Genomic DNA, 13,062 nt, shown 5'->3' on the forward strand with positions numbered 1-13,062 from the left:
GCTGCTGCTGCTGGCTGTCCAGCAGCAGACTGAAGGTGGCTGCTGCTGTGCACAGGTATATAAAGGCTCAGAGCCTATTATGACACGCGCAGCCAGCGTTCCATTGCCACATTCCATCTACTGCAGGCAGGATACCTGGCTGGCTGAATGTCGCTGAGAAGCTCACAGAGACCGCCATAAGCAACAGTTTAACAGAATGCCACAGACTAATCAACCAAACTTTTTGGGTTGGGTTCTCTTTTATAGTCTGCAGGCATTAAATGAAAGAAGTCAGTGTTCCAGCAGAAGGAGACAACGTTTCAGAAAAGGCATTGTAGCAAACCAAAAAAGAAATTTTAAGCGCAGCAGAGTAACCAGCGCACATACCTGTTAGCTCAGGTGAGTTTAAAAGGCTGCTGTTGATAACAAGGGCATTTGCTAAATAGATGGTGTGTGTGCAACAATATACTGAAAGGTCAATTATATTGTGCAGCTTATCTCACCACCTGTAGTTATTTAGGTGAAAGCTCCAAAATGCTTGCCTAATATGTCTGTTTATCCAAAAGGAAGTAAAAAGGGAGAGCTAGAAAGATAGCATTGCATCACATTACATGGCAATGCAATGCACAGTTGCTGAAGTTGAACCAAAATGAGCTTGTAATCTGGCTTCTGCAACTTTGAACATGAAAAATCCAATGAGGAGAAGAAAAGCAAAGCCAAAGAGTCCATCCCAAAATCCGACAAACAAGCAAAATGAACAAAAAACATTGAATTCAATTCTTTCTGATTTTAGAAACTGCATTAAAGAAGGGGTGCACCGGTCCTGGAGATACTGCAATACCAGGTCAATGCGTGGAGTGGACAGAGCAAGCTCTTTTTCCATCTCCCTGTTCTAAAAATCCATTTAATATATGGTCCCCAGATAGGGGACGTATCAGATATTAAACTGATAAGAACAGATACTACACTTGATCTTAGCCAAAAGGCCGAGAAGCGATAACCAGAATTGGTTTCAAACTACGGAGCCACCCAAGGATCCTGAAAAGTCCATTTGTGGAGATGAGCTCCTGGACTCCCGTTAAGAAGACATGTTGTCAACCTCTAGATCCCTTACATGCCTGCACTTTTCGGCTTGCTGCTGCTGCAATCCACGCGTTTTAGATCTGCATAACTCCACCTCTTTAAACACAGCACCTTCACCCCCTGCTGTTCCCACCCGCCTCAACACCGTTGGAATGGAGGAGAACCAATTAAGGCGGGGGGTGGGGTGGAACGAGCAGCTGTCTACCCTTAGCAGGAGGGCTCCTGATTACATACCTCTCCTGCTGCTGCTGCTGCTGGCTGTCCAGCAGCAGACTGAAGGTGGCTGCTGCTGTGCACAGGTATATAAAGGCTCAGAGCCTATTATGACACGCGCAGCCAGCGTTCCATTGCCACATTCCATCTACTGCAGGCAGGATACCTGGCTGGCTGAATGTCGCTGAGAAGCTCACAGAGACCGCCATAAGCAACAGTTTAACAGAATGCCACAGACTAATCAACCAAACTTTTTGGGTTGGGTTCTCTTTTATAGTCTGCAGGCATTAAATGAAAGAAGTCAGTGTTCCAGCAGAAGGAGACAACGTTTCAGAAAAGGCATTGTAGCAAACCAAAAAAGAAATTTTAAGCGCAGCAGAGTAACCAGCGCACATACCTGTTAGCTCAGGTGAGTTTAAAAGGCTGCTGTTGATAACAAGGGCATTTGCTAAATAGATGGTGTGTGTGCAACAATATACTGAAAGGTCAATTATATTGTGCAGCTTATCTCACCACCTGTAGTTATTTAGGTGAAAGCTCCAAAATGCTTGCCTAATATGTCTGTTTATCCAAAAGGAAGTAAAAAGGGAGAGCTAGAAAGATAGCATTGCATCACATTACATGGCAATGCAATGCACAGTTGCTGAAGTTGAACCAAAATGAGCTTGTAATCTGGCTTCTGCAACTTTGAACATGAAAAATCCAATGAGGAGAAGAAAAGCAAAGCCAAAGAGTCCATCCCAAAATCCGACAAACAAGCAAAATGAACAAAAAACATTGAATTCAATTCTTTCTGATTTTAGAAACTGCATTAAAGAAGGGGTGCACCGGTCCTGGAGATACTGCAATACCAGGTCAATGCGTGGAGTGGACAGAGCAAGCTCTTTTTCCATCTCCCTGTTCTAAAAATCCATTTAATATATGGTCCCCAGATAGGGGACGTATCAGATATTAAACTGATAAGAACAGATACTACACTTGATCTTAGCCAAAAGGCCGAGAAGCGATAACCAGAATTGGTTTCAAACTACGGAGCCACCCAAGGATCCTGAAAAGTCCATTTGTGGAGATGAGCTCCTGGACTCCCGTTAAGAAGACATGTTGTCAACCTCTAGATCCCTTACATGCCTGCACTTTTCGGCTTGCTGCTGCTGCAATCCACGCGTTTTAGATCTGCATAACTCCACCTCTTTAAACACAGCACCTTCACCCCCTGCTGTTCCCACCCGCCTCAACACCGTTGGAAGGGAGGAGAACCAATTAAGGCGGGGGGTGGGGTGGAACGAGCAGCTGTCTACCCTTAGCAGGAGGGCTCCTGATTACATACCTCTCCTGCTGCTGCTGCTGCTGGCTGTCCAGCAGCAGACTGAAGGTGGCTGCTGCTGTGCACAGGTATATAAAGGCTCAGAGCCTATTATGACACGCGCAGCCAGCGTTCCATTGCCACATTCCATCTACTGCAGGCAGGATACCTGGCTGGCTGAATGTCGCTGAGAAGCTCACAGAGACCGCCATAAGCAACAGTTTAACAGAATGCCACAGACTAATCAACCAAACTTTTTGGGTTGGGTTCTCTTTTATAGTCTGCAGGCATTAAATGAAAGAAGTCAGTGTTCCAGCAGAAGGAGACAACGTTTCAGAAAAGGCATTGTAGCAAACCAAAAAAGAAATTTTAAGCGCAGCAGAGTAACCAGCGCACATACCTGTTAGCTCAGGTGAGTTTAAAAGGCTGCTGTTGATAACAAGGGCATTTGCTAAATAGATGGTGTGTGTGCAACAATATACTGAAAGGTCAATTATATTGTGCAGCTTATCTCACCACCTGTAGTTATTTAGGTGAAAGCTCCAAAATGCTTGCCTAATATGTCTGTTTATCCAAAAGGAAGTAAAAAGGGAGAGCTAGAAAGATAGCATTGCATCACATTACATGGCAATGCAATGCACAGTTGCTGAAGTTGAACCAAAATGAGCTTGTAATCTGGCTTCTGCAACTTTGAACATGAAAAATCCAATGAGGAGAAGAAAAGCAAAGCCAAAGAGTCCATCCCAAAATCCGACAAACAAGCAAAATGAACAAAAAACATTGAATTCAATTCTTTCTGATTTTAGAAACTGCATTAAAGAAGGGGTGCACCGGTCCTGGAGATACTGCAATACCAGGTCAATGCGTGGAGTGGACAGAGCAAGCTCTTTTTCCATCTCCCTGTTCTAAAAATCCATTTAATATATGGTCCCCAGATAGGGGACGTATCAGATATTAAACTGATAAGAACAGATACTACACTTGATCTTAGCCAAAAGGCCGAGAAGCGATAACCAGAATTGGTTTCAAACTACGGAGCCACCCAAGGATCCTGAAAAGTCCATTTGTGGAGATGAGCTCCTGGACTCCCGTTAAGAAGACATGTTGTCAACCTCTAGATCCCTTACATGCCTGCACTTTTCGGCTTGCTGCTGCTGCAATCCACGCGTTTTAGATCTGCATAACTCCACCTCTTTAAACACAGCACCTTCACCCCCTGCTGTTCCCACCCGCCTCAACACCGTTGGAAGGGAGGAGAACCAATTAAGGCGGGGGGTGGGGTGGAACGAGCAGCTGTCTACCCTTAGCAGGAGGGCTCCTGATTACATACCTCTCCTGCTGCTGCTGCTGCTGGCTGTCCAGCAGCAGACTGAAGGTGGCTGCTGCTGTGCACAGGTATATAAAGGCTCAGAGCCTATTATGACACGCGCAGCCAGCGTTCCATTGCCACATTCCATCTACTGCAGGCAGGATACCTGGCTGGCTGAATGTCGCTGAGAAGCTCACAGAGACCGCCATAAGCAACAGTTTAACAGAATGCCACAGACTAATCAACCAAACTTTTTGGGTTGGGTTCTCTTTTATAGTCTGCAGGCATTAAATGAAAGAAGTCAGTGTTCCAGCAGAAGGAGACAACGTTTCAGAAAAGGCATTGTAGCAAACCAAAAAAGAAATTTTAAGCGCAGCAGAGTAACCAGCGCACATACCTGTTAGCTCAGGTGAGTTTAAAAGGCTGCTGTTGATAACAAGGGCATTTGCTAAATAGATGGTGTGTGTGCAACAATATACTGAAAGGTCAATTATATTGTGCAGCTTATCTCACCACCTGTAGTTATTTAGGTGAAAGCTCCAAAATGCTTGCCTAATATGTCTGTTTATCCAAAAGGAAGTAAAAAGGGAGAGCTAGAAAGATAGCATTGCATCACATTACATGGCAATGCAATGCACAGTTGCTGAAGTTGAACCAAAATGAGCTTGTAATCTGGCTTCTGCAACTTTGAACATGAAAAATCCAATGAGGAGAAGAAAAGCAAAGCCAAAGAGTCCATCCCAAAATCCGACAAACAAGCAAAATTAACAAAAAACATTGAATTCAATTCTTTCTGATTTTAGAAACTGCATTAAAGAAGGGGTGCACCGGTCCTGGAGATACTGCAATACCAGGTCAATGCGTGGAGTGGACAGAGCAAGCTCTTTTTCCATCTCCCTGTTCTAAAAATCCATTTAATATATGGTCCCCAGATAGGGGACGTATCAGATATTAAACTGATAAGAACAGATACTACACTTGATCTTAGCCAAAAGGCCGAGAAGCGATAACCAGAATTGGTTTCAAACTACGCAGCCACCCAAGGATCCTGAAAAGTCCATTTGTGGAGATGAGCTCCTGGACTCCCGTTAAGAAGACATGTTGTCAACCTCTAGATCCCTTACATGCCTGCACTTTTCGGCTTGCTGCTGCTGCAATCCACGCGTTTTAGATCTGCATAACTCCACCTCTTTAAACACAGCACCTTCACCCCCTGCTGTTCCCACCCGCCTCAACACCGTTGGAAGGGAGGAGAACCAATTAAGGCGGGGGGTGGGGTGGAACGAGCAGCTGTCTACCCTTAGCAGGAGGGCTCCTGATTACATACCTCTCCTGCTGCTGCTGCTGCTGGCTGTCCAGCAGCAGACTGAAGGTGGCTGCTGCTGTGCACAGGTATATAAAGGCTCAGAGCCTATTATGACACGCGCAGCCAGCGTTCCATTGCCACATTCCATCTACTGCAGGCAGGATACCTGGCTGGCTGAATGTCACTGAGAAGCTCACAGAGACCGCCATAAGCAACAGTTTAACAGAATGCCACAGACTAATCAACCAAACTTTTTGGGTTGGGTTCTCTTTTATAGTCTGCAGGCATTAAATGAAAGAAGTCAGTGTTCCAGCAGAAGGAGACAACGTTTCAGAAAAGGCATTGTAGCAAACCAAAAAAGAAATTTTAAGCGCAGCAGAGTAACCAGCGCACATACCTGTTAGCTCAGGTGAGTTTAAAAGGCTGCTGTTGATAACAAGGGCATTTGCTAAATAGATGGTGTGTGTGCAACAATATACTGAAAGGTCAATTATATTGTGCAGCTTATCTCACCACCTGTAGTTATTTAGGTGAAAGCTCCAAAATGCTTGCCTAATATGTCTGTTTATCCAAAAGGAAGTAAAAAGGGAGAGCTAGAAAGATAGCATTGCATCACATTACATGGCAATGCAATGCACAGTTGCTGAAGTTGAACCAAAATGAGCTTGTAATCTGGCTTCTGCAACTTTGAACATGAAAAATCCAATGAGGAGAAGAAAAGCAAAGCCAAAGAGTCCATCCCAAAATCCGACAAACAAGCAAAATGAACAAAAAACATTGAATTCAATTCTTTCTGATTTTAGAAACTGCATTAAAGAAGGGGTGCACCGGTCCTGGAGATACTGCAATACCAGGTCAATGCGTGGAGTGGACAGAGCAAGCTCTTTTTCCATCTCCCTGTTCTAAAAATCCATTTAATATATGGTCCCCAGATAGGGGACGTATCAGATATTAAACTGATAAGAACAGATACTACACTTGATCTTAGCCAAAAGGCCGAGAAGCGATAACCAGAATTGGTTTCAAACTACGGAGCCACCCAAGGATCCTGAAAAGTCCATTTGTGGAGATGAGCTCCTGGACTCCCGTTAAGAAGACATGTTGTCAACCTCTAGATCCCTTACATGCCTGCACTTTTCGGCTTGCTGCTGCTGCAATCCACGCGTTTTAGATCTGCATAACTCCACCTCTTTAAACACAGCACCTTCACCCCCTGCTGTTCCCACCCGCCTCAACACCGTTGGAAGGGAGGAGAACCAATTAAGGCGGGGGGTGGGGTGGAACGAGCAGCTGTCTACCCTTAGCAGGAGGGCTCCTGATTACATACCTCTCCTGCTGCTGCTGCTGCTGGCTGTCCAGCAGCAGACTGAAGGTGGCTGCTGCTGTGCACAGGTATATAAAGGCTCAGAGCCTATTATGACACGCGCAGCCAGCGTTCCATTGCCACATTCCATCTACTGCAGGCAGGATACCTGGCTGGCTGAATGTCGCTGAGAAGCTCACAGAGACCGCCATAAGCAACAGTTTAACAGAATGCCACAGACTAATCAACCAAACTTTTTGGGTTGGGTTCTCTTTTATAGTCTGCAGGCATTAAATGAAAGAAGTCAGTGTTCCAGCAGTAGGAGACAACGTTTCAGAAAAGGCATTGTAGCAAACCAAAAAAGAAATTTTAAGCGCAGCAGAGTAACCAGCGCACATACCTGTTAGCTCAGGTGAGTTTAAAAGGCTGCTGTTGATAACAAGGGCATTTGCTAAATAGATGGTGTGTGTGCAACAATATACTGAAAGGTCAATTATATTGTGCAGCTTATCTCACCACCTGTAGTTATTTAGGTGAAAGCTCCAAAATGCTTGCCTAATATGTCTGTTTATCCAAAAGGAAGTAAAAAGGGAGAGCTAGAAAGATAGCATTGCATCACATTACATGGCAATGCAATGCACAGTTGCTGAAGTTGAACCAAAATGAGCTTGTAATCTGGCTTCTGCAACTTTGAACATGAAAAATCCAATGAGGAGAAGAAAAGCAAAGCCAAAGAGTCCATCCCAAAATCCGACAAACAAGCAAAATGAACAAAAAACATTGAATTCAATTCTTTCTGATTTTAGAAACTGCATTAAAGAAGGGGTGCACCGGTCCTGGAGATACTGCAATACCAGGTCAATGCGTGGAGTGGACAGAGCAAGCTCTTTTTCCATCTCCCTGTTCTAAAAATCCATTTAATATATGGTCCCCAGATAGGGGACGTATCAGATATTAAACTGATAAGAACAGATACTACACTTGATCTTAGCCAAAAGGCCGAGAAGCGATAACCAGAATTGGTTTCAAACTACGGAGCCACCCAAGGATCCTGAAAAGTCCATTTGTGGAGATGAGCTCCTGGACTCCCGTTAAGAAGACATGTTGTCAACCTCTAGATCCCTTACATGCCTGCACTTTTCGGCTTGCTGCTGCTGCAATCCACGCGTTTTAGATCTGCATAACTCCACCTCTTTAAACACAGCACCTTCACCCCCTGCTGTTCCCACCCGCCTCAACACCGTTGGAAGGGAGGAGAACCAATTAAGGCGGGGGGTGGGGTGGAACGAGCAGCTGTCTACCCTTAGCAGGAGGGCTCCTGATTACATACCTCTCCTGCTGCTGCTGCTGCTGGCTGTCCAGCAGCAGACTGAAGGTGGCTGCTGCTGTGCACAGGTATATAAAGGCTCAGAGCCTATTATGACACGCGCAGCCAGCGTTCCATTGCCACATTCCATCTACTGCAGGCAGGATACCTGGCTGGCTGAATGTCGCTGAGAAGCTCACAGAGACCGCCATAAGCAACAGTTTAACAGAATGCCACAGACTAATCAACCAAACTTTTTGGGTTGGGTTCTCTTTTATAGTCTGCAGGCATTAAATGAAAGAAGTCAGTGTTCCAGCAGAAGGAGACAACGTTTCAGAAAAGGCATTGTAGCAAACCAAAAAAGAAATTTTAAGCGCAGCAGAGTAACCAGCGCACATACCTGTTAGCTCAGGTGAGTTTAAAAGGCTGCTGTTGATAACAAGGGCATTTGCTAAATAGATGGTGTGTGTGCAACAATATACTGAAAGGTCAATTATATTGTGCAGCTTATCTCACCACCTGTAGTTATTTAGGTGAAAGCTCCAAAATGCTTGCCTAATATGTCTGTTTATCCAAAAGGAAGTAAAAAGGGAGAGCTAGAAAGATAGCATTGCATCACATTACATGGCAATGCAATGCACAGTTGCTGAAGTTGAACCAAAATGAGCTTGTAATCTGGCTTCTGCAACTTTGAACATGAAAAATCCAATGAGGAGAAGAAAAGCAAAGCCAAAGAGTCCATCCCAAAATCCGACAAACAAGCAAAATGAACAAAAAACATTGAATTCAATTCTTTCTGATTTTAGAAACTGCATTAAAGAAGGGGTGCACCGGTCCTGGAGATACTGCAATACCAGGTCAATGCGTGGAGTGGACAGAGCAAGCTCTTTTTCCATCTCCCTGTTCTAAAAATCCATTTAATATATGGTCCCCAGATAGGGGACGTATCAGATATTAAACTGATAAGAACAGATACTACACTTGATCTTAGCCAAAAGGCCGAGAAGCGATAACCAGAATTGGTTTCAAACTACGGAGCCACCCAAGGATCCTGAAAAGTCCATTTGTGGAGATGAGCTCCTGGACTCCCGTTAAGAAGACATGTTGTCAACCTCTAGATCCCTTACATGCCTGCACTTTTCGGCTTGCTGCTGCTGCAATCCACGCGTTTTAGATCTGCATAACTCCACCTCTTTAAACACAGCACCTTCACCCCCTGCTGTTCCCACCCGCCTCAACACCGTTGGAAGGGAGGAGAACCAATTAAGGCGGGGGGTGGGGTGGAACGAGCAGCTGTCTACCCTTAGCAGGAGGGCTCCTGATTACATACCTCTCCTGCTGCTGCTGCTGCTGGCTGTCCAGCAGCAGACTGAAGGTGGCTGCTGCTGTGCACAGGTATATAAAGGCTCAGAGCCTATTATGACACGCGCAGCCAGCGTTCCATTGCCACATTCCATCTACTGCAGGCAGGATACCTGGCTGGCTGAATGTCGCTGAGAAGCTCACAGAGACCGCCATAAGCAACAGTTTAACAGAATGCCACAGACTAATCAACCAAACTTTTTGGGTTGGGTTCTTTTTTATAGTCTGCAGGCATTAAATGAAAGAAGTCAGTGTTCCAGCAGAAGGAGACAACGTTTCAGAAAAGGCATTGTAGCAAACCAAAAAAGAAATTTTAAGCGCAGCAGAGTAACCAGCGCACATACCTGTTAGCTCAGGTGAGTTTAAAAGGCTGCTGTTGATAACAAGGGCATTTGCTAAATAGATGGTGTGTGTGCAACAATATACTGAAAGGTCAATTATATTGTGCAGCTTATCTCACCACCTGTAGTTATTTAGGTGAAAGCTCCAAAATGCTTGCCTAATATGTCTGTTTATCCAAAAGGAAGTAAAAAGGGAGAGCTAGAAAGATAGCATTGCATCACATTACATGGCAATGCAATGCACAGTTGCTGAAGTTGAACCAAAATGAGCTTGTAATCTGGCTTCTGCAACTTTGAACATGAAAAATCCAATGAGGAGAAGAAAAGCAAAGCCAAAGAGTCCATCCCAAAATCCGACAAACAAGCAAAATGAACAAAAAACATTGAATTCAATTCTTTCTGATTTTAGAAACTGCATTAAAGAAGGGGTGCACCGGTCCTGGAGATACTGCAATACCAGGTCAATGCGTGGAGTGGACAGAGCAAGCTCTTTTTCCATCTCCCTGTTCTAAAAATCCATTTAATATATGGTCCCCAGATAGGGGACGTATCAGATATTAAACTGATAAGAACAGATACTACACTTGATCTTAGCCAAAAGGCCGAGAAGCGATAACCAGAATTGGTTTCAAACTACGGAGCCACCCAAGGATCCTGAAAAGTCCATTTGTGGAGATGAGCTCCTGGACTCCCGTTAAGAAGACATGTTGTCAACCTCTAGATCCCTTACATGCCTGCACTTTTCGGCTTGCTGCTGCTGCAATCCACGCGTTTTAGATCTGCATAACTCCACCTCTTTAAACACAGCACCTTCACCCCCTGCTGTTCCCACCCGCCTCAACACCGTTGGAAGGGAGGAGAACCAATTAAGGCGGGGGGTGGGGTGGAACGAGCAGCTGTCTACCCTTAGCAGGAGGGCTCCTGATTACATACCTCTCCTGCTGCTGCTGCTGCTGGCTGTCCAGCAGCAGACTGAAGGTGGCTGCTGCTGTGCACAGGTATATAAAGGCTCAGAGCCTATTATGACACGCGCAGCCAGCGTTCCATTGCCACATTCCATCTACTGCAGGCAGGATACCTGGCTGGCTGAATGTCGCTGAGAAGCTCACAGAGACCGCCATAAGCAACAGTTTAACAGAATGCCACAGACTAATCAACCAAACTTTTTGGGTTGGGTTCTCTTTTATAGTCTGCAGGCATTAAATGAAAGAAGTCAGTGTTCCAGCAGAAGGAGACAACGTTTCAGAAAAGGCATTGTAGCAAACCAAAAAAGAAATTTTAAGCGCAGCAGAGTAACCAGCGCACATACCTGTTAGCTCAGGTGAGTTTAAAAGGCTGCTGTTGATAACAAGGGCATTTGCTAAATAGATGGTGTGTGTGCAACAATATACTGAAAGGTCAATTATATTGTGCAGCTTATCTCACCACCTGTAGTTATTTAGGTGAAAGCTCCAAAATGCTTGCCTAATATGTCTGTTTATCCAAAAGGAAGTAAAAAGGGAGAGCTAGAAAGATAGCATTGCATCACATTACATGGCAATGCAATGCACAGTTGCTGAAGTTGAACCAAAATGAGCTTGTAATCTGGCTTCTGCAACTTTGAACATGAAAAATCCAATGAGGAGAAGAAAAGCAAAGCCAAAGAGTCCATCCCAAAATCCGACAAACAAGCAAAATGAACAAAAAACATTGAATTCAATTCTTTCTGATTTTAGAAACTGCATTAAAGAAGGGGTGCACCGGTCCTGGAGAAACTGCAATACCAGGTCAATGCGTGGAGTGGACAGAGCAAGCTCTTTTTCCATCTCCCTGTTCTAAAAATCCATTTAATATATGGTCCCCAGATAGGGGACGTATCAGATATTAAACTGATAAGAACAGATACTACACTTGATCTTAGCCAAAAGGCCGAGAAGCGATAACCAGAATTGGTTTCAAACTACGGAGCCACCCAAGGATCCTGAAAAGTCCATTTGTGGAGATGAGCTCCTGGACTCCCGTTAAGAAGACATGTTGTCAACCTCTAGATCCCTTACATGCCTGCACTTTTCGGCTTGCTGCTGCTGCAATCCACGCGTTTTAGATCTGCATAACTCCACCTCTTTAAACACAGCACCTTCACCCCCTGCTGTTCCCACCCGCCTCAACACCGTTGGAAGGGAGGAGAACCAATTAAGGCGGGGGGTGGGGTGGAACGAGCAGCTGTCTACCCTTAGCAGGAGGGCTCCTGATTACATACCTCTCCTGCTGCTGCTGCTGCTGGCTGTCCAGCAGCAGACTGAAGGTGGCTGCTGCTGTGCACAGGTATATAAAGGCTCAGAGCCTATTATGACACGCGCAGCCAGCGTTCCATTGCCACATTCCATCTACTGCAGGCAGGATACCTGGCTGGCTGAATGTCGCTGAGAAGCTCACAGAGACCGCCATAAGCAACAGTTTAACAGAATGCCACAGACTAATCAACCAAACTTTTTGGGTTGGGTTCTCTTTTATAGTCTGCAGGCATTAAATGAAAGAAGTCAGTGTTCCAGCAGAAGGAGACAACGTTTCAGAAAAGGCATTGTAGCAAACCAAAAAAGAAATTTTAAGCGCAGCAGAGTAACCAGCGCACATACCTGTTAGCTCAGGTGAGTTTAAAAGGCTGCTGTTGATAACAAGGGCATTTGCTAAATAGATGGTGTGTGTGCAACAATATACTGAAAGGTCAATTATATTGTGCAGCTTATCTCACCACCTGTAGTTATTTAGGTGAAAGCTCCAAAATGCTTGCCTAATATGTCTGTTTATCCAAAAGGAAGTAAAAAGGGAGAGCTAGAAAGATAGCATTGCATCACATTACATGGCAATGCAATGCACAGTTGCTGAAGTTGAACCAAAATGAGCTTGTAATCTGGCTTCTGCAACTTTGAACATGAAAAATCCAATGAGGAGAAGAAAAGCAAAGCCAAAGAGTCCATCCCAAAATCCGACAAACAAGCAAAATGAACAAAAAACATTGAATTCAATTCTTTCTGATTTTAGAAACTGCATTAAAGAAGGGGTGCACCGGTCCTGGAGATACTGCAATACCAGGTCAATGCGTGGAGTGGACAGAGCAAGCTCTTTTTCCATCTCCCTGTTCTAAAAATCCATTTAATATATGGTCCCCAGATAGGGGACGTATCAGATATTAAACTGATAAGAACAGATTTTTTTTTTTTTTTTTTTTTATATATATATATATATATATATATATATATATACATATATATTTCCTTCTTTCCTTTTTCTTAACTTTCTTTTTAACTTTTTTTTTTTTTTTTCCTGTAATTAATATTTGTATTTTTCCAGAAAAAGATTTTCAATGACAACAAAGGCTACACAGTAAGTATATTCCATTCATTTTGCTTCCACAATACATCTGCTTTTCTTATGCCCAAAACCATTTTGTCCTTCCAAAAATACATAAATAAATAACTTAGACACAACTTAATACACTGTTCAACAGACACTTCATTATGTTTAAAAATCAAAATGTTTCTCACCTTCCAAATTGCCATCTTTACACATGTTATAAT

At 44.1% G+C, this 13,062-nt stretch overlaps 10 non-coding genes across 10 annotated transcripts; all 10 read right to left on the reverse strand.

Annotated features, from left to right (window-relative positions):
- Window positions 1-786: 786 nt before the first annotated feature.
- Window positions 787-977, reverse strand: LOC141178824 (U2 spliceosomal RNA). Its single transcript, XR_012254897.1, has one exon. It is a non-coding gene; the product is annotated as a U2 spliceosomal RNA (small nuclear RNA).
- Window positions 978-2,092: 1,115 nt separating this feature from the next.
- On the reverse strand, window positions 2,093-2,283 carry LOC141178825 (U2 spliceosomal RNA). The gene has a single exon (XR_012254898.1). It is a non-coding gene; the product is annotated as a U2 spliceosomal RNA (small nuclear RNA).
- Window positions 2,284-3,398: 1,115 nt separating this feature from the next.
- LOC141178826 (U2 spliceosomal RNA) lies at window positions 3,399-3,589 on the reverse strand. The gene has a single exon (XR_012254899.1). It is a non-coding gene; the product is annotated as a U2 spliceosomal RNA (small nuclear RNA).
- A 1,115-nt stretch (window positions 3,590-4,704) lies between these two features.
- Window positions 4,705-4,895, reverse strand: LOC141178829 (U2 spliceosomal RNA). The gene has a single exon (XR_012254900.1). It is a non-coding gene; the product is annotated as a U2 spliceosomal RNA (small nuclear RNA).
- A 1,115-nt stretch (window positions 4,896-6,010) lies between these two features.
- Window positions 6,011-6,201, reverse strand: LOC141178830 (U2 spliceosomal RNA). Its single transcript, XR_012254901.1, has one exon. It is a non-coding gene; the product is annotated as a U2 spliceosomal RNA (small nuclear RNA).
- Window positions 6,202-7,316: 1,115 nt separating this feature from the next.
- Window positions 7,317-7,507, reverse strand: LOC141178831 (U2 spliceosomal RNA). The gene has a single exon (XR_012254902.1). It is a non-coding gene; the product is annotated as a U2 spliceosomal RNA (small nuclear RNA).
- Window positions 7,508-8,622: 1,115 nt separating this feature from the next.
- On the reverse strand, window positions 8,623-8,813 carry LOC141178833 (U2 spliceosomal RNA). The gene has a single exon (XR_012254904.1). It is a non-coding gene; the product is annotated as a U2 spliceosomal RNA (small nuclear RNA).
- Window positions 8,814-9,928: 1,115 nt separating this feature from the next.
- LOC141178834 (U2 spliceosomal RNA) lies at window positions 9,929-10,119 on the reverse strand. Its single transcript, XR_012254905.1, has one exon. It is a non-coding gene; the product is annotated as a U2 spliceosomal RNA (small nuclear RNA).
- A 1,115-nt stretch (window positions 10,120-11,234) lies between these two features.
- On the reverse strand, window positions 11,235-11,425 carry LOC141179415 (U2 spliceosomal RNA). Its single transcript, XR_012255432.1, has one exon. It is a non-coding gene; the product is annotated as a U2 spliceosomal RNA (small nuclear RNA).
- A 1,115-nt stretch (window positions 11,426-12,540) lies between these two features.
- LOC141179864 (U2 spliceosomal RNA) lies at window positions 12,541-12,724 on the reverse strand. The gene has a single exon (XR_012255813.1). It is a non-coding gene; the product is annotated as a U2 spliceosomal RNA (small nuclear RNA).
- Between the last annotated feature and the right edge of the window lie 338 nt (window positions 12,725-13,062).

The sequence above is a fragment of the Phyllobates terribilis genome, unplaced genomic scaffold, assembly GCF_046119375.1.
Source record: "Phyllobates terribilis strain yellow unplaced genomic scaffold, ASM4611937v1 Scaffold_30__1_contigs__length_15301838, whole genome shotgun sequence".
In the NCBI taxonomy this organism is placed as follows: domain Eukaryota; kingdom Metazoa; phylum Chordata; class Amphibia; order Anura; family Dendrobatidae; genus Phyllobates; species Phyllobates terribilis.